Raw genomic sequence first — 22,579 nt, 5'->3', positions numbered from 1 at the left:
TGTCTCCTCTTCCTGTCCTCCTGAGGTCAGAGGCTTTATATAAGCACTTTTAATTGGCCACAACCGCAAGCTGATCCATCTCTCGTCCACAACTGGGTGGCATCCACATGGTACTCTGAGCATTTTTTTTGCTGTAGTTAGAGACAAGCCGAGTCCTCCTCTGGGGGAGGGAATGTAATGCAGCACTGGACTGACTTCAAGTCTCCCCTCTGAGACATGAATGTCTGAGACACGAAGTTCTCACAGGGAAAGTGGAGGGTGGGCTGCAATCTGGGAGTTTGAGAAAAACAGCCACCCTGCCTGCAAGCTGCTGTTTAATGTAGAGAGAAGGAGAGCAGGACGAGAAGGGAAGACAGGGTGCGAGACAGATCGAGAAAGGGTGAGAAGAAGAAAATGAAAATGTGTAAATAAGACAAAAGTAAGAGGGTGTGTGTGTGTGTGTGTGTGGGGGGGGGGGGTTAAAGGGAAAGAAACAAAGAAAGAAGCAAAAAGAGATGGCAGTGTTAAAAAACATGAGAATAGGAATCAGACAGAGAGAAACCCAGATATAATGATGAAAATTCTTCCATGTAACCTTCTAGCTTGGCATCCCGATGGACAATACTAGTGAGACTCATTTAAAAGTATTCTCGTTTTAAATCAAGCAAAAAAACAGGCACATCTAGGGCAGTGGGGCATCAGGGTTAGATTATGTTAAAAATAAAAAACTGAGTTGGCTAGAAACCTAGTGATGGGTGAAGGGGCATGAGTGCTGGAGTCCAAATCAGGAATGGGAACAGCCAGAGGATGGAGCGCCTTTGTGAGAATGTGTCCATCTATAACACACACACACACACACAGGCTGGATCTAACCCAAGACAAACATAGCTAAAATTATACCACTTCACAAGAGGCAGATAGCCCTCCTTTAAGTTTAAAATGGTTAAACACAGCGGATTAACATGTTTAGGATGTTCAGACACAGCCAGGTGTGCACAATTACAGCATGCAGATGTGACGCTTGGAAGGAAGTAAACATCTGGTTAGATTTAATGCTACACGTTGTTTGGTAACGTTACTGACGCCAGTCGTTTCAAACATGTTCATAAAACACCCTGACATTCATTTGGAATTTCCTCTAAGAGCCTTTTCTTTTTCTTTTTTTGTTTACTTCCTTTTCTTATTAATGTAAAATAGGCATACATTTGCTACGGAAGGAATTAAATACACTGTGTAGGTGTTGTTGGTGTGGTTAAATTTGCAAGACACAAACAAAGACTATAAACCACCATGAAGTGGTTTCTTGGTAATTTCCTGGTAAAAATCTGTTTATAGTTACATTTAATGTTGGTGGGTTTTTTTTTGTCCTCACAAGATCCTTATTATATATGTCCTTATTAACGCTTGTCCGTTTACACAGCTTTTGTCTTTTCTCTTTTGAAGTTATTAACATTACAAACATACAGCTTGTTACTTGTTATTGAGGAACCACAACCAGTTTGAAGACTTCCCCATGACTGAATCATAACTATAAATGTAAACGTAAGTATATATGCTGTATATATTTTTATTTATTGGTATACTTTTACAAAATGCTGACACTGGGGACTTCATGAATGCTAAATAAATAAATTTGTAAATTTTCCCATTGGGATCAATAAAGTATCTATCTATCTATCTATCTATCTATCTATCTATCTATCTATCTATCTATCTATCTATCTATCTATCTATCTATCTATCTATCTGTCTATCTATCTATCGTAAATCTCATATAAAGCTTCTCCGTATCAACAAAGTTGAAGTGGAATTTCTGCCATACAAGTCCCTGTGAATTTGCTGTTAACCAAAATAAATAGAACTATTGGAACATTGATATAAAACTGTCGTTTGCCTTGGAGCCGCACTACCTGTTTTAACAGCCTTCCGACCAATCAGCTTCAAGAATTCAACGGCGTTAATTCAAGTAGGGATAATACTAATAATAAGACAAATCGCTGCGAGGATCCGAAGCACAAATGTTTTTAGAGTGACAGCACAGGTATTAGATTGAACTTACTTTAAAGAGGATCATATATCAAGACAATGAAGTCAGCCAGACAAGAACAGATCTGTTGTCTATGATTGATAGCCTTTTAACATCATCTGTATATTAGAACCAGGCAAATGTTTGTTTAAACAGCTTATAACAGGGCAAACTTAGAAACTGCAGCTGCGTATTCTCACCTCTGGAAACCTTTCATCTGTGCCATCTAATGCTTTATATATCCAAAAACATTACATGTATTAAAATTCAAATCATCTGATATGTACTTGCTCTCAAAACTAGAACTTAACCTTTCTCTTAGAAAAGCTTAATAGGCTATGGAAGTAAAAACAAAACGTTTTTAGACCGAATGTATCACAGCTCGTTAGCCCAGTGATCTACAAGCAATAAATTTTTGATGACTAACATCCTGTTATCAGAGATTTACCTCTGTGCACAGCTATAAGTTTCACTTATCACCACATGAACCAAAAGATCTTGCAGGATGCTGAAGACATGAGCTGAAGCAGAAGACAGAAGAAGGTGTTGCTTGCAGAATGCTTTCAAGTTGCCAATGTTTCATGCTTCACTGTATATAAGCAGCATTAGCACCACAAATATGACTGGTGAGAAGGTGTTTTCCACGAGAGCAGACCTGACAATAGGGCTGACTGGAAGCCGGAATAATAGAAATATGCTCATTAAGATCAGTGATATACCAGTAACTTACCATCATTGTAGAATTGCAAACAGATTTAAAGGTAACAGATTTTTCTTTTATTAATTTTTTCTGTGTGGAGAATTATTTATTATCTTTAGAAGGAGTCTTCAGTGTCAAAGATTTGTAACAGATAAAGATGTAGCTATGTTTTCTGACATGTTCTGAAAATACATATATTTTTTTTAATAACAAAAGACAAGCTGAATTGTTTTGTATTGTATTGTATTTGTATCGCCAAAAGAAGAAAAGGAAAGCTGCTATAACGTAAAGAATAACAGAAATAAAAACTGATATTATTATAAGTGGAAACTGGATTATTTTATTTTATTTTATTTTTTAAAGCAAGATGCACTGTTTTGTAAAAAACAGACAATAAATAAATAAATAAATAAATAAATTAATAATTAATTAATAATAATAATAATAATAATAATCAATTAAAAAACAAATAAATTCATAAACAAATAAATAATTAAATAATAATAATAATAATAATAATAATAATAATAATAATAATAATAATAATAATAATAATAATGGCTAATTATAATGGCTAATTATTGTGGTATATAATGAGTAAAAAAAATACTTCTTGATGTACTACATCATTACATTGTAATTTACTGTTTTTACTTCAGCATCTAGGTACATCTAGAACTTGTGTAATTTGTATCCCCTTCTTTTTAAAGCCCTCTAAGATTAATTAAGCATGTAGTGCAAATTTGTTGGAGCCTTTTTGTACTACTTAAACATGATGTATTACAGTGTAATTTAGTATCTTAAGCATGTTTCTACTTACCACCTTGTTACCTCAAATAATTATAAAATAGTATAACTAACTGGTATATCTCAATAGACGTGGTATATATATATATATATATATATATATATATATATATATATATATATATATATATATATATATATATAAAACTGGTTTAGCTCAGTGGAAATGGTATATCTAACTGGTATATCTTAAGGGAAATGGTATATCTAACTGGTATGTCTCAATGAAAGTGGTATAACTAACTGGGTTAATTTGTATCCCCTTCTTTTTAAAACCCTCTAAGATTAATTAAGCATGTAGTGCAAATTTGTTGGAGCCTTTTTTGTACTACTTAAACATGATGTAATTGTAGTGTAATTTAGTATCTTAAGCATGTTTCTACTTACCACCTCGTTACCTCATATATAATTATAAAATCATGAGTAATGGTAATTTATTAGGTCTGTGTTTTTGTAGTGAAATTAAGTACAATTGTCCTGGTGCTTAACATCTTTTCACCCCACTTCTTTTGTGTTTTCACACAGCAACTTTACCCAAATAATTGCTAGATTCTGTCTAATCTAAGCACATCCTAGGCTAATCCAGGATGAGTTTGGCCAAACACTCATCAGGATCATTCTTAGACTTAAGGCTTTCTTACAAAACCTGACATGCTAGTTAGGGTAGAAGTGAAATGTCCAGAGCATTCCATCTCGAAGGTGGGCTGCAGGAACATGAGCCATCCACATCAGAGAGCATAGCAGTAGCTCAGTTTACACAGAGCCGTGTGAGCCTTGCCACATGCTCACCCTCAAAATGGCTTCCTGAGGTTTCTGTGGTTTAGTTTCCCAAATCCGCAAGAAACTGGAGACTACTGGCTGCTTGGATCAGCCTGATCCTGACTGGACGGGCCATCTGTCAGCACCAGGCAAACATTTCAAATGGCACAGAGCTCGGGTTTCAGCGATGAAGGAGCCATGTAATCCGGGAGTCAGTTTTCAGCAGCTGAATGATGCTCTTTTACTATGAGACTGCCATCTTGTGTTATGAATCTATAATTGTGATGATACTTAGAGAGAATGTGTCTGTTTTACATTAAGGTTGTTTAATGATCATATTTTCTTGATTTGTTTTTTTTTTTTTTATAACAGCACCTCTGACGATACTTTGGCTTAACATTACTGTTTCCATAGTAACTACTTACACAGGAACCTGTTTGGATATGGAAACTCTACAGTAATCTATCTTATGTATAATGCGTCACTTTTTAATTTAGAAAAAATTGTCAGGTTGTTGTGTTAAAAGAAGAATAAACCATTTCAGGAAGTTATACAGGAAGACACTACAAATAATTTTGCTATTGTAACATCAACTCTGCATCACCATTATTTTCCCTTAAAAAATTATACATCAATAGTAAGGTTAAATATAGTTTTAAACATAAGATACAGGGGACTAGTACAATATATAGAAACTATGTTACTGGCTTTCCATTAATCCACTGGTATATCTCAGTGAAAGTGGTATATCCCAGTATATCCCAGTGGCGTATCTTAGTTGAAGTGGCGTATCCCAGTATATTCCAGTGGCATATCTTAGTGAAAGTGGTGTATCCCAGTATATCCCAGTGGCGTATCTTAGTGGAAGTGGTATATCCCAGTATATTCCAGTGGTATATCTTAGTGGAAGTGGTATATCCCAGTATATTCCAGTGGTATATCTTAGTGGAAGTGGTATATCCCAGTATATTCCAGTGGTATATCTTAGTGGAAGTGGTATATCCCAGCATATCCCAGTGGTATATCTCAGTAAAAGTGGTATATCCCGGTATATCCCAGTGGCGTGTCTTAGTGGAAGTGGTACATCCCAGTATACCCTGGTGGTATATCTTGTTGAAAGCATATCCCAGCATATCCCTGTGGTACTGTATATCTCAGTGGAAGTGGTATATCCCAGTATATCCCTGTGGTATATCTTAGTGGAAGTGGTATATCCCAGTATTCCCCGGTAGTATATCTTAGTGAAAGTGGAATATCCTAGTTTACCCAGTGGTACTGTATATCTCAGTGAAAGTGGTATATCCCAGGATATCCCTGTGGTATATCTTAGGGGAAGTGGTATCTCTAACTGGTATATCATGATAGAAGTGGTATATCTAACTGGTATATCTAGAGGGAAGTGGTAAATCTAACTGGTAACCTTAGTGGAAGTGGTATATCTAAGTAGAATCTTAAGTGGAATATCTAGCTGGTATTTCTTAGAATCATTGGAGATCTGTGGTGAAGGTCGTGTATTGGATAATAAAAGATTGGGAGATCAAATCCTAAAACTGACAGACACCCACACTTAACCTTAAATTTGCTCATCTTTATGTTTGTTGCCTTAGTTATATATATAAAGTTATGCTGCCTTAACTTACACCACCTAAATACATGCAAATATAATGTTAGCTTAGCTCTTAAACCTAAATCAGGGTTAAAAATGGAAAGCTTGATATATATCAAGATTTTCTCTCCATTCACCGATGCAAATGGTATCCACTAGGAGGAGTCCTTGAACTACGCCATGGTTTTAAAGGCCTCTCTCTCTCTCTCTCTCTCTCTCTCTTTCTCTCTCTCTCTCTCTCTCTCTCTTTCTCTCTCTCTCTCTCTCTCTCTCTCTCTCTCTCTCTCTCTCTATCTCTCTCTCTCTCCTCTAGGATCTTCTAGGATCAGCTTTTAACTGGTACAGTGAAAGTGTAAATGCACAATGTGCAACTACAGCAGATTTATATCTGATTAATCAGCTGCACGAGGTCTACAACACAGTTCAGCCGCATTTCTATTACATGAGTGTTAAATCTCTCTCTAGGTCACATGCATTTTTTAATTACAAAAAATGCTTGTCATTGAAAGTTATGGAAAATCCACAGATGCTGATACAGCAACTATATTATTATTTAAAAAAAAAAAAAGAAGAAGAAAGAAAGAAAGAAGAAACAACTAAAAATGAACACTTAGTGTTGAAATGGAGCTGCATATTAACACACACCTTATAAAACAAATAAATAAACACACATCATTTAATTTAATCATATGTTTATGAGAGTCTTTTTTGAACATATGAAGCAGTATTTCTCACTGTTATTCCCTGAACTATAACATGAATCAATAATACTATCATATCAGTATGTTTATTGTTTACTTTGTAATTTCATAAATTCTATAGTTTATGGTGAAGTCTTTTGCTGTCACCCTCTCACTCTGTTACTCATGCTCCGTCTGACATAATTTCCTGTTGTGTGTAGCTCGTGATTCTGGGGAAAATCTAGTTTATTACAATCATACGCTTGTGGTCAGAAGAATGCCGAAAAAATGTACTTACGTATGTGTAACGTCTTGTGACCGATGTGAAAGATCATAATGACAGATGACTGCATTTGGAAAAACACATAAATCATGTGTAAACATGACATCTGAGCAGTGAATCCACGTGCACTACATGTGACTTGTCCAATCAGTTTTATCGAATTTGTGAAACATATCATGTAAATCATCTAGAAACTACACACGAGTATTGTGGTATGCAGGTTTTATTACACACATTACACACACACAAAAATTTTGTTTCTTTGTATGAACACTGCCAATTCATGAGGTACGGGGGTATTAGGTAAATATTAGTGTTACGCTGTGTGTAGTGAATCTTTCAGGCTGAGACAAAGCAGAGCCCACCCACTGCATCCCTTCACCCCTTTCCAGGAAAGGGGAATGAAGAAAAAGCCTGAATAGAATTTTTTTCTTGATTGTCCAACTTGCTGTGTATGTTGCCTAGGCTAAATAAATATATTTTTTAATTTTTATATTATTTTTTGCAATATCAGTGCAAAACGTCTTGCAATATAAAAGTTTTCTACAGCTTCATGTGATCTATCTATCTATCTATCTATCTATCTATCTATCTATCTATCTATCTATCTATCTATCTATCTATCTATCTATCTATCTATCTATCTATCTATCTATCTATCTATTTATGACATGTTATGGTTGTTGCCAGATCGGGACGATTCCTCCCACTCCCACACATATAATATACGTTGGGAGGGACCGTCCCGTCCCAATCTGGCAACAGACATAACTTGTGATCTTACTGTTTTATTCTATTCAGAGTTCATTGTAATTGAGCTGCTTGATATTTAACAAGAATGTGAGAAAATAACAGGGGTCTTGTGTTCTTTCTCTATAGTGCTACTGTTATCTCGATACCCAGAGCCTGTGTGCGCGCTACAGTTCGATTTTCCCAACTGCAGCAGGAAAGCAGAGAATATGAAACCTTTTATATACTGTATAGACGACAAGAAGAAATACCCACAAGTTAACATCAGCGTTCAAAGCTGATATTTGTTACTGATTTAATTACAACAGCGTAACTAGTCTAATACTCATTTTTCACATTTTTGGGATAGAGCATTCTAAGCTGCATTACAGTTATTATTCACTGACTAAGCACCTTCTCTGTGAAGTGATATCTTAAGCTTTTTTTTTTGCTGAAACACAAGTATGTTGTTTTCCTAGATAATATGTGTACTTAAACTAGGAATACAACTCACAATTTGTGGGAACAGTTTGGGGATGACCGCACACCAGTGACAAACATGACTGCACACCAGTGCACAAAGCAAGGTCCATAAAGACATGGATGAGGGAGTTTGGTGTGGAGGAACTTGACTGACCTGAGTCCTGACCTCAACCTGATAGAACACCTTTGGGATGAATTAGAGCAGAGACTGTGAGTCATTCCAAAACTGGGACGTCTGCCTTTACATGCACATGAATGTAATATGGAGTTGTCCCGCCCTTTGTAGCTAAAACAGCTTCAACTCTTCTGGGAAGGCTTTCCACAAGGTTTAGGAGTGTGTTTATGGGAATTTTTGACCGTTCCACTAGATGTTGGACAAAAAGGTCTGGCTTGCAGTCTCTGCTCTAATTCAATATGTTCTATCAGATTGAGGTCAGGACTCTGTGAAGTTCCTCCACACCAAATTCACTCATCCATGTCTTTATGGACCTTTCTTTGTGCACTGGTGTGCAATCATGTTGGAACAGGAAGGGGTCATCCCCAAACTGTTCCCACAAAGTTGGGAGCATGAAATTGTCCAAAATGTCTCTGGACGCTGAAGCATTAAGAGTTCATTTCACTGGACCTAGCCCAACCCCCCTGAAAAACAACACCTAAATTCAACTTTTGGCAATATAGTGTACATTGGTGGTCAAAACAGCTATGTATTTCAACAGCAACCACATCAAAAGAGCTGTTGCTCTTTATTTTTTGCCCCACAAGCCGGAGGTACACAAAGTCACAGGTCTGAGGTCAAGGTGGCTTAAAGCGAACGCATCCATTTTTCACATCCTGTCTCCTTTTCCTTTTAGAAAGTTGACCTTTCTGCTTCCTTACGTAATTTTGTCTTCCTACTTCTTCAGCTGAAAAAAAAAATGCAGAAATGCATCGTTTCTTTTAAGTGTCTAGTGTATCTCCATAGCAAGGAGTCAAAAATCATAAATGCTGTGGATGAACCATAAATTTTGGCACCTGGTCAGCGGTAACAGCAAGATGAGTGAGATGTATTTAATAGGCTAGAGTATATAAAGCAATACATCACTACTCCCATTAAGATCAGGTTTAAAATGCTCTTTATAAGTTGTGAAGTTGTGTTATTTATTAACTCTGGATCTGTCCAGTTTGTAATCATCTGGGTTCAGGTTTCATATAACAAGAATCTGAGTAAAATCCCCCAGTGAATGCTTGATGTTTGTTATCAGTTACAGTGTGGCTACTCATGTTCACAGGAAAAATCTGTTTATATCATGGAGCATATGAAGGAAGCTGGAACTAGAAAGCAAAAGAAAGCTGGAACAACACAGTTGTAAATTGTGCTCTTTTATTTTCTGTTATTTTGTTTTCCATTACTAAAAAATAAACTTACAATCTAGACATTTCTGTGTGGCCCTAGTCAGCTTCAAAAGACCATAATTAAGGTGTATTTTCCATGAGGCTCACACTCCCTTTCCTGGACTAGATGCTTAAGATGGATGGAATAGTGTGGAGTAGAATGAACACAAAGCAGAATGCCTTTAGTGAAGTCACATGATTTCTGGAAATACTCAATGTACTAGGGCTAATGAGTAAATGGAGAATTTCCCATTATGTTGTGGACAGTTTAAGAAAACAAACTTTCACCTCGCCCATTCTCATCTGGAAGTGCACTTCCTATGATTGGTTTCGAAACACCCTCTTCCTGAATATTTCTGCTTTCCCTTGTTCTCAAAGTCTGGAATCTGGAGTCCGGCTACAACCGGATGGATGAAGTAACCAGCTGCATTTCTCTGTAGACGTATTAAAAACACACAGGGTGCCTTACAAAACGATTGGCCTCTATCATAGAAATGAACAGAAATTATTGGCTAAAATAAAACATTATAAATAAAAGAAATCAATTATCTTTGCTCAAATAAATATCATTCTCATTTTGATTTTTTATACACTGATCAGGCATAACATTATGACCACTGATAGGTGAAGTGAATAACACTGATGATCTCCTCATCATGGCACCTGTTAGTGGGTGGGATATATTAGGCAGCAAGTGAAGATTTTGTCCTCAAAGTTGATGTAAAAATGGTGGAAAAATGGTGTTTTTCAGGGTCAGGGTCATGGACGGCCAAGGGTCATGGATGGCCAAGGCTCATTGATGCACTAGGGGAGTGAAGGCTGGCCCGTGTGATCCGATCCAACAGACGAGCTACTGTTCCTCAAATTGCTGAAGAAGTTAATGCTGGTTCTGATAGAAAGGTGTCAGAATACTCAGTGCATGACAAGTCAAGGTTGTTTTGGCAGCAAAAGGGGGACCAACACAATTAGGCAGGTGGTCATAATGTTATGCCTGGTCGGTGTAGTATTGTCTCTGAAAAAATTGATACCCCTGACAAGTGTTTTAAATAAAAGCAAAATCTATTACTAGCATCTACTCCAAAATGGAGCAAAACTCCATTTCCCAAACTCTTCAGACAAAAGAAAACCCAGTCACATGACATGCCACATGATCCACTGCCTCCATCTAATTCCCGGAACTTGTGAACCACAACCACCTGTTCTCAATCAACACTTTCTCCATAAATAACTCAGACGTTCAGCGAGTCTACGCAAAAGCTTGTTCCTAGCATACCTCAAGTGATGTTACTGAGCCTTTTGTTTGCATACACATTTTTCCAACTGTGTTTAGTTTAAATAACACCGCCTAGCTTAGATAAATTTGTCTGTCAATCACCTGATACTTTTCACTTGAATCTTAATTCTAACCATTTTAACCATATCCTGTTTATGTTGGATATAAAAATGAAGTTGTACACATGGTTGTTTTTAACCTCAGGTAATGGATATAAAAAATATTATTCATTTTTACCATGACATAAAAATAGACTTACACCTTTGAAATGACTGGATGAATTAGACCCCCACACACAGTGAGCACAGCAGACAAGATTTACAGTTTAGATTACTGTTGTGGTTCTCAAGTTTCAAAATCACCACACTCATAAAGATGAAGATAAAGGTAAGCTGTTTGAAAGAATTGAAAGTAAAAAAGCTGATCTTCAGAGCATCAAGGACTTCACTAAGCATTATTATAACTCCAAATTTTTTATGGTTGGAAGAAAATATAATTAAGCTTATTGGTTCTGCAGACTAGCAGAATATCTGGCAAACAAAAATGGGCTGCATACAAGAAATAGCTACTTGAAATAAAGTACTGAAAATATGGAGGTGAATCACTGATGTTTTGTGATTCAGAGGCCCTTGTGAAGATTGATAGTATCGCAAATTCTGCGATTTATTTGAACTTTTAATGACGAATCCTGATTTGGCGAAACGTTTAAAGGCGATGAGTCCAAATAGACTCGCAAATCAAGAAAGAAACGCCGGAAGAAAACACAAAATCGTTTTTTCAATAGCTTTGAACATTTAAACCCCACTGAAACCCTGTGGTCTGAAGAGTTGTAGAGATGTTCACACGCACAAGCCTGGGAAAACTAAAGAACTTAAAATGTTTTACATGAAGGAGGGAAAGAAGATCTAAAATGCAGAGATGCAACGATGACAAAATATTAATTGTAAGAGTACTGGTCATTTGGAAACCAGTGATTTATAGGGAAAAAAACATGAAACTATGGAGGTAGACCACTGATGTTTAGTGATTCGAAGGCCTCTGTGAAGATTGGTAGTGTCAGGAATTCTGCTATTTATTTGAATTTTTAATGACAAATCCTGATTTGGCCAATCTTTCAAAAATGATGATGAGCCAAGGAAAAAAAGACGAAATCGTTTCGCAATAGCATTTTCATTTAAACCCCACTGAAATCCTGTGGTCTGAAGTGAAGAGAGAAGTTCACACGCACAAACCTGAGAACATAAAAGAACTTAAAAAATGTTACGCATGAGACGCAACAATGGAAAAATATTAATTGTAAGAGTGCTGGTCATTTGGAAAACAGTATTTCATAAACAAAACAAAACAAAACAAAACATTAAATAAATAAATAAAATAGCTAAAGTAAAAAAAAAAATTAATTAAATCAATCAATAGATAAATAAATAAATAAATAAATAAATAAACACAAAAAATTACGTGTGGGTAAATAAATACTTAAATCTGCCCTTGTATCTTTGTATTCAGTATAATATTTCTTTGTGTTATTCTTTTTATTTAATGTTATTATAATCAGCCCCTAGAGACCTCTCCGTTCTCTGCACACGACATGTTTATCTATGAATACATACACAGACAGGCAAAACATTATGACCTCGTGCCTAATACTGTGTTGCTTCCGTTTTTGCTGCCAAAACAGCCCTGACCTGTCATACACTGTGTATTCTGACCCCTTTCTATGAGAACCAGCATTAACTTCTTCAGCAATTTGAGCAACAGTAACTCGTCTGTTTTGATCGGATCACACGGGCCAGCCCTCACTCCCCACGTGCATCAATGAGCCTTGGCCGCCCATGACCCTGTCTCTGGTTCACCACTCTTCCTTCCTTGGACCACTTTTAATGGATACTGACCACTGCAGACCGGCAACACCCCACAAGAGCTGCAGTTTTGGAGATGCTCTGATCCAGTCGTCTCGCCATCAAAATTTGGCCCTTCATCAAACTCGCTCAAATCCTTACACTTGCCCATTTTTCCTGCTTCTAACACATCAACTTTGAGGACAAAATGTTCACTTTCTGCCTCTAATATATCCCACCCACTAACAGGTGCCATGATGAGGAGATCGGTGTCAGTGGTCCTAATGTTATGCCTGATCTGTGTATAACTATCTGTGAAGGAAGTGTCAACAACCTTGTATTACTGGAGGCTGCTGTAAACAAGATAAGATCTTTTTCATCTAATCCAGAGTTCTATTATTTCAGCCCGCTAAGAATGAACTTTTCTTCACTACAAAAGTAACAGTATTTCTGTGATGTAGCATCAGGTATAGTTTTTACTGTCTGTATATTTTAGCATAAGTTGGATCTGTTTATCATGTGTATCAGCTTCTGTTACTCTGAGTTCACCGTTTTGTCGACCCTGCTTTCATTTTCTCATCGCGTCAGCTCTCTGACTAATCACCAAGTTATGAATGTCATTTGTAAATATTTTGTATTCTGTATTGTCCCTAGGGTAAAGGGACTTTCTTTTTTTTTTTTAGCAAAGAAGGGGTATTAGGGGAAATTCCCCCCTAAATAGAGTCCATGCTGAATGAGGAGTTCTTATGAGAAGTCATGTGACATCCCTGCAAGCTTGCTGCTTTGTGCCCAGTTGTTTAACTCACTATTCTAGACTGCCCTGAGTGAATTAAAAACAACAAGTATAAAAAGAAAAAGGGTACAAAAAAGGTCCTGCAGCACATGATTCCAAATATGCTTAGAACAACAGGAGAATGAACTTCCCCTGAGCCCACATGGGGGTTAAAAGTTTATAGAATTACCTAAAAGTGCTGACTGTATCATTCTGAACGTTTTGTCTCACGGAAAAACACATTCTGAATGAGAGATTGCAAATATAAGCCTGTAGTGTTAATAGGGTGTCTCAGGAGATCATTGTCTTCTTCCTGAAATGCGGAGGGGGATTTCTCATGAGAACACAGGAATCTCACTTTTTCTAGGAAATGCTAGACTCCAAGGAAGCTCCCAGTTTTAAAACTTATCAGCACTACAAAACCAAGTTAATAAAAAGGTAAAAAAAAAAAATTAAAATTAAATAAATAAATAAATAAATAAATAAATAAAGAAAGAAAGAAAGAAAGAAAGAAAGAAAGAAAGAAAGAAAGAAAGAAAGAAAGCAAATATTGCAGAATATTTATTCTACTCAGGAAAATGAAGACAAACTATATGAACAAATATCTACAGAATATCTCCCAAAACTCTTCATACATCACAGAGTCATTTTTTTCCCCACGTGTTCTCATGTGTAGGAGACATATGTTTTGGGTGCTTGAGCACTTTCAGTATGCCAAAGTAATTATTGTGCTAAATCTCCCATGAAAGGGATGGATTACGGAAGCTGGGAAATATTCAGCTAAAAAAGTATATATATGATAAAGGTAATTTTAACAGGTGGAGCTGGAAATTGAGATGCAGCTCAGAAACGGGCCAAACTCACTGTCCTTATCACTGGATCACAAACTGTCCTTCAACCCTCTGAGCTGCAAATACAGCATTTGGTTTGTGTCACACTGGTGTCCCTGCCCCTGTCCGATCTAAATGACATGTTGTTTAGCTCTGCTGGGTGTTTGATATGGTGAAATAGTCTGTCCTTGATCTGTCTACAGCGTCCAGCTGTCTCAACACATTCCTTTCCCTGCAGTTCACAGTCTCCTACTGTGGCTGTTTAAGAAGAAAAACAAAGCATGACTCGCATGGTTGTAGCTCTAAGCACAAACAAGCCTGGCCTCTACCAACCACATGCTGTGGTATGCTTTTCTTGGGCTTTGGGTTTTGCGTTTCATAATCTTTGATTTATAACTGTGTCCTGTAAGTACAATCTCACATAAAGGCCTGCATGATAATTAACTGAATAAATGAGTGCAAATAATCCTGGGAATTTTTCAGGCTTTCCAAAGAAACCACCCCCCACACCACCTACCCAAACACACTCACCCACCAACACACACATTTGCTTGTTCATTTTATGTTATTCTTTGAGTGTGTATTAAATAAGCAATTATAGATGTGGACTGGTCCACCTAAGGCCAGGATATGACCTAATTTCAAAACAAGAAAATGGCAAGCAAGACAATAGCTTAAATGTAATAAAAAAAAACAAAAAAACAAGAGGACGGAGACCAATCCTCCCATTACTAACATTTTCCTCACATCTCTGTGTTAAGGGCAGCAAAAGCAATAGAGATTTTAGTTTATTTTTAAGCAGGATTTTGGATTTAAGCAGGATTCCATCCATTGTTTGTGCTGTTTATCCTACACAGGGGCATGGGGAGCCTGGGGTCTATCCCTGGGGACTCAGGGCACAAGGCAGGGGACAGCTTGGATGGGGTCTCAAACCATTACAGTGCACAATTGCACACTTTGGACAATTTAGAGATGCCAGTCAGCCTGTAGCACTATGGCTTTATACCCCTATAGCCTATGGAAGAAACCAAAGGTAAACCTCAAAAACCACAGCGAGAACATGTACACTCCTAAAGAGTAAGAGGTATTCTTTGCTAATTTCCCAAAACTCCTAACAGTCTGAGTTAACAAAACATTATCAGAATGCAGTCATTTTAGAAATTTGGCAAATGCCCTTATCCAGAGCAACTTACATTTGAACTCATTTCATGCAACTGAGCAATTGAGGGTTAAGGGACTTGCTCAGGGGCACAGTGGTGGCATGCTTGGTGGACCTAGGACTTGAACTCACAGCCCTCTAATCAGTTGTCCAACACCTTAGCTACATTAAGCTATACCACAACCCACAGAAAGCTAAGTTGTGAAAACATTTCTTATAGAAGGATTAATCCTCGTTTCATCTTTTCATGATGTTACTTTGAGTCTACTGGATGGGAACGGTACACAATTACCCATTTAATTCAAAACATTACTACAGGGTTCTGTTTTAAATGCAACTTCTTAGAGCTTGGTGAGATATTACTGCAAATCTGTGTAAGCTTTCTAGTAAAAACCGAGGTTTATTATGGTATCTTTACATCTAGAGGACATGGTACTGTGTATTCAAATACATTTGATAATGTAGATAGATAGATAGATAGATAGATAGATAGATAGATAGATAGATAGATAGATAGATAGATAGATAGATAGATAGATAGATAGATAGATAGATCTGCAAAGAGAGTTCCAACTTGCAGTAGATCTTGAGAGTCTAGAAAATAGTGCTAAAAGTTGTAGTAGTGCCATGTGAAAATGAATGACCTCCTGTAACCTCCTCTGTGACAAAGAAACTGAATAAGTCTTTTAGGGTACGAGCTCCGCTGACGCTGTAGTGTAATGTAGAGTGGGATATAATACAATACTGTGAACCGCTCTGAAGGTCTGAAAGTCCAAGCATTTTGAGAAAACAAGTTAAAACAACTTGACTAAATGAAACTTTTGTCATAATACGTTGGAACTAACTACTGGAACATTACAGAACTTATTGTCGTTCTGTAGCTCATAAAATTATGAGTAATAGTTGACATACTTGGCACTGCTTCCATATGAAAAAGGTCAGAGAGCATTTTGTTCTTGTATGATAAAAAAACAACACAGTAAAACATTGTAACCACAGCAATGATCTGTTTCCACCAATTCTTGCTAGTGTTGCTTAAATAACCCGTCTTGGATAAATGTATTATTATCAGTAATAGATAAAGCTACAACTACATTGCTGCAATGGACTGGCGACCTGTCCAGGGTGTACCCCTGCCTTTCGCCCTATGTGCGCTGGGATAGGCTCCAGCAGACCCCCGTGACCCTAGGAGTCCTAGGAATAAGCGGGTATAGACAATGAATGAATGAATAGACAACCACATTGCAAAGGTGGAAAAAATTTCCCTATATTCCCACACTAGCATGTTTTTACTTACCTGACGTCATTTAGCAAGGTTTTTCAACACTGGAGGATCGTGTCATGTCAGGTGACATTGAAAATGTTGAGAAATCATTTTGAGAAAAAGCATGACACCCTAAAGCAATGCGTCACTTTAGTGTTACAGACTTGTTTTGGAGCTTGGATCTTGTAACTTGTGACGTGACTATTCCTTAAAGATCTAAATCTTACTTCGTTTTTTTACTTCCTCTATTAATTTCCTCTAAGCAGCTTTTAGAAATGTTTATTTTGAACAGTTTTTGTTCCTCATGCCTTTGTAAACTCAGAGTTAACTCTCCGTGCAGAGTTTTGCCTCTCAAAGACTACGAACGTACTGTTGGGTTCGATTGCCTATTCTAATATGCCCCTAGATTTTGTGTGTAAATGGTACCATATGGTACCCAGTGGTCTGCTTCCTTCTCAACATTTTCATGAAAGTCTCTTCCACCTTCCTGACCAAGATAAAGCTTTAACTAAAGTTAAATGAATGATTGAATAAATGAATGAATGAATGAATGAATGAATGAATGAATGAATGAATGAATGAATAAATGAATGAATGAATGAATGAATGAATGAATGAACGAATCTCTTTTTCTGAAAATTAGTTCAATACAGCATGTTTGTATGCTAACCTTTTGCTCCTTTACAAGTAAACATCTAAAACCAAACCAGAAGAGGAACTGAGGTGAATGGACTGTGCAATTTCTTCCGAAAACCATCATCATTAGAACGTCTGCAAACTAAAGATTTCAGAATTTAGGTACTTCCCAGTCTGTCCCAGCATGCTTTCTATTTCACTCCTTAAGTCATGTCAAGTGAAGCACACGGTCAGACTCAGTGACTCAGTTAGTGCTGAAGAAAACATTTTTTAGTAGTTGGTTGAATCAGAGCGCACAAGGCTTTGTTTCTCAGATAAGTGTTGAAATTCCACCGGAGGTTCCACATATCCATGCCACCTTTTTCCTCCCAAAAAATGACTGTTGTGCCTTGAATCAGCAGCAATACCTTGGTAATCTGGGTAGGGTTCATTTTTCTCTAAATATCATGACTTTTAGGAAAGGGAACCATCGCCTGTCCGATCTTGACTCACACCATTTAACACCAGATAAACTCTGAGTTCAAGCGGTAATTATTCTCTTTAAGGCAAAAGAGGACCTAGAGAGATTTAAATGTGGTAGTGGGGGATTTTTACAGGTTGATGCCATTTTTAAGCAATTTGTTTTGAACAGCGGTGTATCTAAAGATGGTTTTAACTGTTTGGTTGCAGCAGCCTTATAAGATTAATACTCATCATATAAATGAAATATGAGCTAAATTCTCTAACTGACCTGTTCTCTATGTCATTACGTTGTCAAATTACATTGAAAATTACATGTCCATCAGCCAATCCATCTTGTGGGAGATGCTCCAGGAAGCATGGGGTAAAATCTCATCAGATTATCTTGAAAAATTGACAGCTAGACGCCCAGGCTGTAATTGCTGCAAAAGGTGTTTTTTTGATGAAGGCAAAGTTTGAAGAAATCATTTAGAATCAAAATCATTTTTTCTAACTCTGACACGTTAGCACGTCCTGTTCTTATTTCTTATGTTCTACATTTTCTATTCAGACTAATTTGTGTGTGTTATACAATACAATACAATTTTTGAATGATCCCAAACTTTTGAGCGGTAGTACATATATATATATATATATATATATATATGTGTGTGTGTGTGTGTGTGTAAGATCCATAAGCGACAGGGACACAATTAAAGAAAATGACTACTTTCTGATTACATCAGCACCAGACTTCCAAAAATGAAATAAACATTCTTTAAAGTGTGTTTTTGGTAATAAAGTCTGTAGAGGTTTGCTTATCCGAAGCCTCCCCTCTTCCTATTGGCTGCTTTTTAGCCAGCACACAAAATGAGATTTTAATCAAAATTCCCTCACATTGCCAGAACTTATCATCCATCTTTGACCTGTATTTACTTTCTTTATGGGGTTTTTTTTTTCATTTATTGTTCTGACAGTTTTTCTTCATTATTTTAGCCATTTTGTTTCCCGGTCATCCATCGCCTGTGGTCTTGCATTGTCCGCTTGATTGATTGTTGCTCTGAGCTCATTATTTAACTTTATGATACAACTTATACAACTGTAGTTTTGTTTGATATAACTAGATACTAGAGAATTTGATCAGTTTTGTTATGCATGAGCTATCTCATGTGTATCTCTCATATCTCATGATTAGGGTTTATCTTGAGGTTCTTAAGATACCATTAAATTAAACAGTGCATTTCTGACAGTGGGTGATTAGCACTTCCAGGGATGAGGGTATGATTCCTGTCTCTGCCATGTGTGTGTCTGAGGACTTCGCATGTTATCTCCATGCCTCTGGGATTCCTCCCCCAGTCAGTAGGCTGACTGGCATCTCTAAAATTTCTCTAAAATCCATAGTGTGGGACTGAGTGTGTGAGAGTTTGTGCGACTGTGCCCTGCAATAGACTGCCATCCTATCCAGGGTGTACCATGCCTTGTACCCCAAATCTTCTGGGATTATATCAATGTACCGGCTTTTTCTGTAGTGAAACCTTATTCACAGGGACTTGTGTGGCAGACGATTTAAATAACCTAAAACCGAATCTTAAAAAAAGGTGCTGTTATTTAACAAAGAAAAAAGCTATAATCACTGATATGGTGACATTTTGATTTGGATATTCAGAGAAGTTTATGCTTAAATCTTTTCAGCTTTAAGGAAGAGCCTGGTGATAGTTGTTAAACTAATAAATAAGTAAAAGCAGGAACTGGCTTGTCTTGTGGGCATTTCACAACAATTAAACAACTGCAAATAGGTAAAATTGTAATCCGTGCCAAATTGCTACTGTGAGACATGGAAAAACCTTTGGGTCATGCTGCTATAGGAAATGAGAACAATACACTACGCAAGAAAGGTGTACAGATCTAAGAGTGAGGAAATGTTGACGCTGACATGTTTCCAGACTCTATTTTCATTATAAAGCAGACATCAAATTGAAAAAATCTAATACTGAGCTTTTGTACACCGAAGACAAAATACTGACAGCAGATCATAGCACGCTTTACGGCTGTTGTTATTCTTGCCCTCTGAACTTTCCGGATGCTGGCGTATGACCCTGACATATTTCTACTGTAATGACTAATCAGCCCTAGCAGGATTAAAAGTTTCCACATTCTAAACATAGCTGCTATTTCATACTGTCTCTTTGCCCTTTGTGTCCTTAGTCTCTTGGGCGATTCTTCAGGCTAAACTGAATAAGTTGAAAAAATGTATTTGAATTTGATACACGATGATTAGGGAAGGTGAAAAATACTACAAGACCATAATACACCAGAAATGTGAATGATTCATATCATTTTTCACTCAGTCGTTCATCATCAATAGGCGCTTCATCTCTGACCAGGGTCATGGTGATTCCAGAGGCTATCCAACGAACACTGGGCACAAAGAAGTGTTCTGAAGGCAGCACTTCAGTTCATCTCTAAGCCTCATAGACTATTCAGTAGACTTGGATACTATAGACCTAAAACTAAAAATAAAAACCCCTTTTGACACCTTCAGTACTCTTTGGCTTTACACTATACAGCTGTGGAAGAGTAATAACTCATTATATCACTAATCAGCATCACCCAGATGAGGACAGGTTCCCTTTTGAGTCTCTAGGTTTTTTTTATTTCTTTTGTTGTCACTGTCACAATTGGCTCACTAGGGATCAAAATCTAAATGGAATCGAATGTGAGAACATACCCTGGGTAAACACCAGTAAACCCACACACATTCACAGACCTAGTGGTAGTTTAGCATCGACAATCCACCTCCTCCACAGAGAGTACAGTAAAGCTTAAGATTGAATTGTGGACTCTGAGGGCTGTGAGGTCCGACCCACTGGACCACAGTGACACTTTTGCATACAAATATATGTAATGTCATAAATGATATGTTCTTATTATTTACTCTTTTTACCAGAGGCCAAAAAGTGGCATTTTGTGCCTATTTTAGAGGTTGAGCATTGAATTTCTTTGTCATGTCACATTTCACAGTGCTAGTTAATGGCTTAAATGAAAATCAAGGCAATCAGACCTTAAAGAACTTGTAGTTTGTCTTAAGTGTTTCTCTGTTTTGTACCTAGTCTACTAAGGAAAGGAATATGATAGAAATGTTAACAAAATACGTTTCTTTCACACAAATGTTTCTATTTTCAAAGTAAATGCCGATGCTTGTTCAACCACTTAAATTCTGTGTAAGGTTATCCAACAAAGGGGAAAACATCTAATACTGAAAGATATCTGTATATTGTTTTATATATTGTAGGAAACTACTATTTAATAAATTCTCTTAAGCACAGGAATTTATTTCCTGTAATATTTACAGGAATCAGTGTCACTTTCTCTTAGTTGTATAAAAAGAAAGAAAGAAAGCAGCTCCATCAGATAAGATTGGAAAATCCTCACACACTCATATCCTGACACACACACACACACACACACACACATACACACACATACACACACACACGTCCTGGAGTGTGGAAAACTCCTCTGTGTGTATTGATGAATGGAAAATTATAAAGAACATAAAAGAACATTAAAAAAAATACACTGGAATAATACACTTTTTTTTTTTACACATTTTTAGATTATTTAGAAATAAAAAGTTTGTTGTTGGAAACAAAACTCCAGGCTATGTGTTTTATTCTAAACTCCAATGCGATTTTGCTAAGCAACTGTGAATAGAATAATAGAATAGACTCTTGGGGAGGATTCTCTCTTGGTGGAATGTAAGCACAAGAAAACTGAGGAAAAATGAGAAAGAAAGAAAGAAAGAAAGAAAGAAAGAAAGAAAGAAAGAAAGAAAGAAAGAAAGAAAGAAAGAAAGACAGGAAGGAAGGAACAGATCTGAAAATTCTTGGGAAATTCATATTTCAGATAAATCTGATCATATCCTCCATGCAATAAATGATGCTTTCGAGATTTTGTAAGAGAGTCTGTGCTTTGTTGCAGCTGATATTGTTCATAAATGGAGTAGAACCTCTGACCTGTAGAGGCCAGATCTTAGCTGATAGCTGAGGGTGTACTGGAGTACTGAATAACAATCCTGTGTAACATTAAAACTGTTCCTGGGCTTTAAATTGTACGATACACTCCATGCTAATCTAAAGGATATTATTAAAAAGGACATTTAAAAAAAAAAAGGGCTTGGAAACGAGTGGATCGTTAAAACCAAACACCAAATTTTTGTTCTTAAAGCCATTGTTATTTTTTTTTTTTTTAATAATTAGCATAATTTCCAGTTATTGCTTTGGTGTTAGTTAACTTTTTTAAATTTTTGTGTAGTCACACTATTGTCTTTTAATAATGCAAGAAATGGGTAAGAGCAGAAGGGCTGGCATACGACAAGACAGTTGTGATCCTTAGCAGTTAAAGATCTTTAAGATCTTTAAGACCTTAAAGATCTGCCATCTAACTTTCTTAAGAAGTTCATTGTCAGGGTTTAGGGCTCTAATGAAGATCTTTTAGCATCCAGGTAATGTTTACATTGCACAAAATGTCCTTTGTAGTAGACAAAGCTTCTTTAGCATCTATTAAAAATGTGGCACTAAGTAAAAAAAGGGTTCTTTTAAGAACTATTTACTGACAGGTTCTTTGGGGAACTGAAAATGGTTCCTCTAGGGTATTACTGTGAAAACACATTACTGGTTCTTCTTTTCTAAGTGTTTAGGTGGATAAGCTACATGAAAGGGGGAATTAGTGTGTGAATGTTTATGTGTTCTTGGACTCTGAAGTTTGCAGCATAACATCTGCCCTGCCTTGTGCTCAGTAGGTTAAATCCCAGATCATCCTTGACCCTGACCAGAAAAGAACAAACTAACATTTGACCGTTGTCATTTGTCTACTGAGCTGACAGAGTTGAAGCACTCTTTTAATCCATCTTTACCAATGGTGGCCTAGTTTTATCCCAACATCAG

Source organism: Hemibagrus wyckioides, linkage group LG24 (genome assembly GCF_019097595.1).
Source record: "Hemibagrus wyckioides isolate EC202008001 linkage group LG24, SWU_Hwy_1.0, whole genome shotgun sequence".
Taxonomy (NCBI): domain Eukaryota; kingdom Metazoa; phylum Chordata; class Actinopteri; order Siluriformes; family Bagridae; genus Hemibagrus; species Hemibagrus wyckioides.
The sequence above is the reverse complement of the archived record's forward strand: the minus strand, read 5'-3'. Positions refer to the sequence as shown.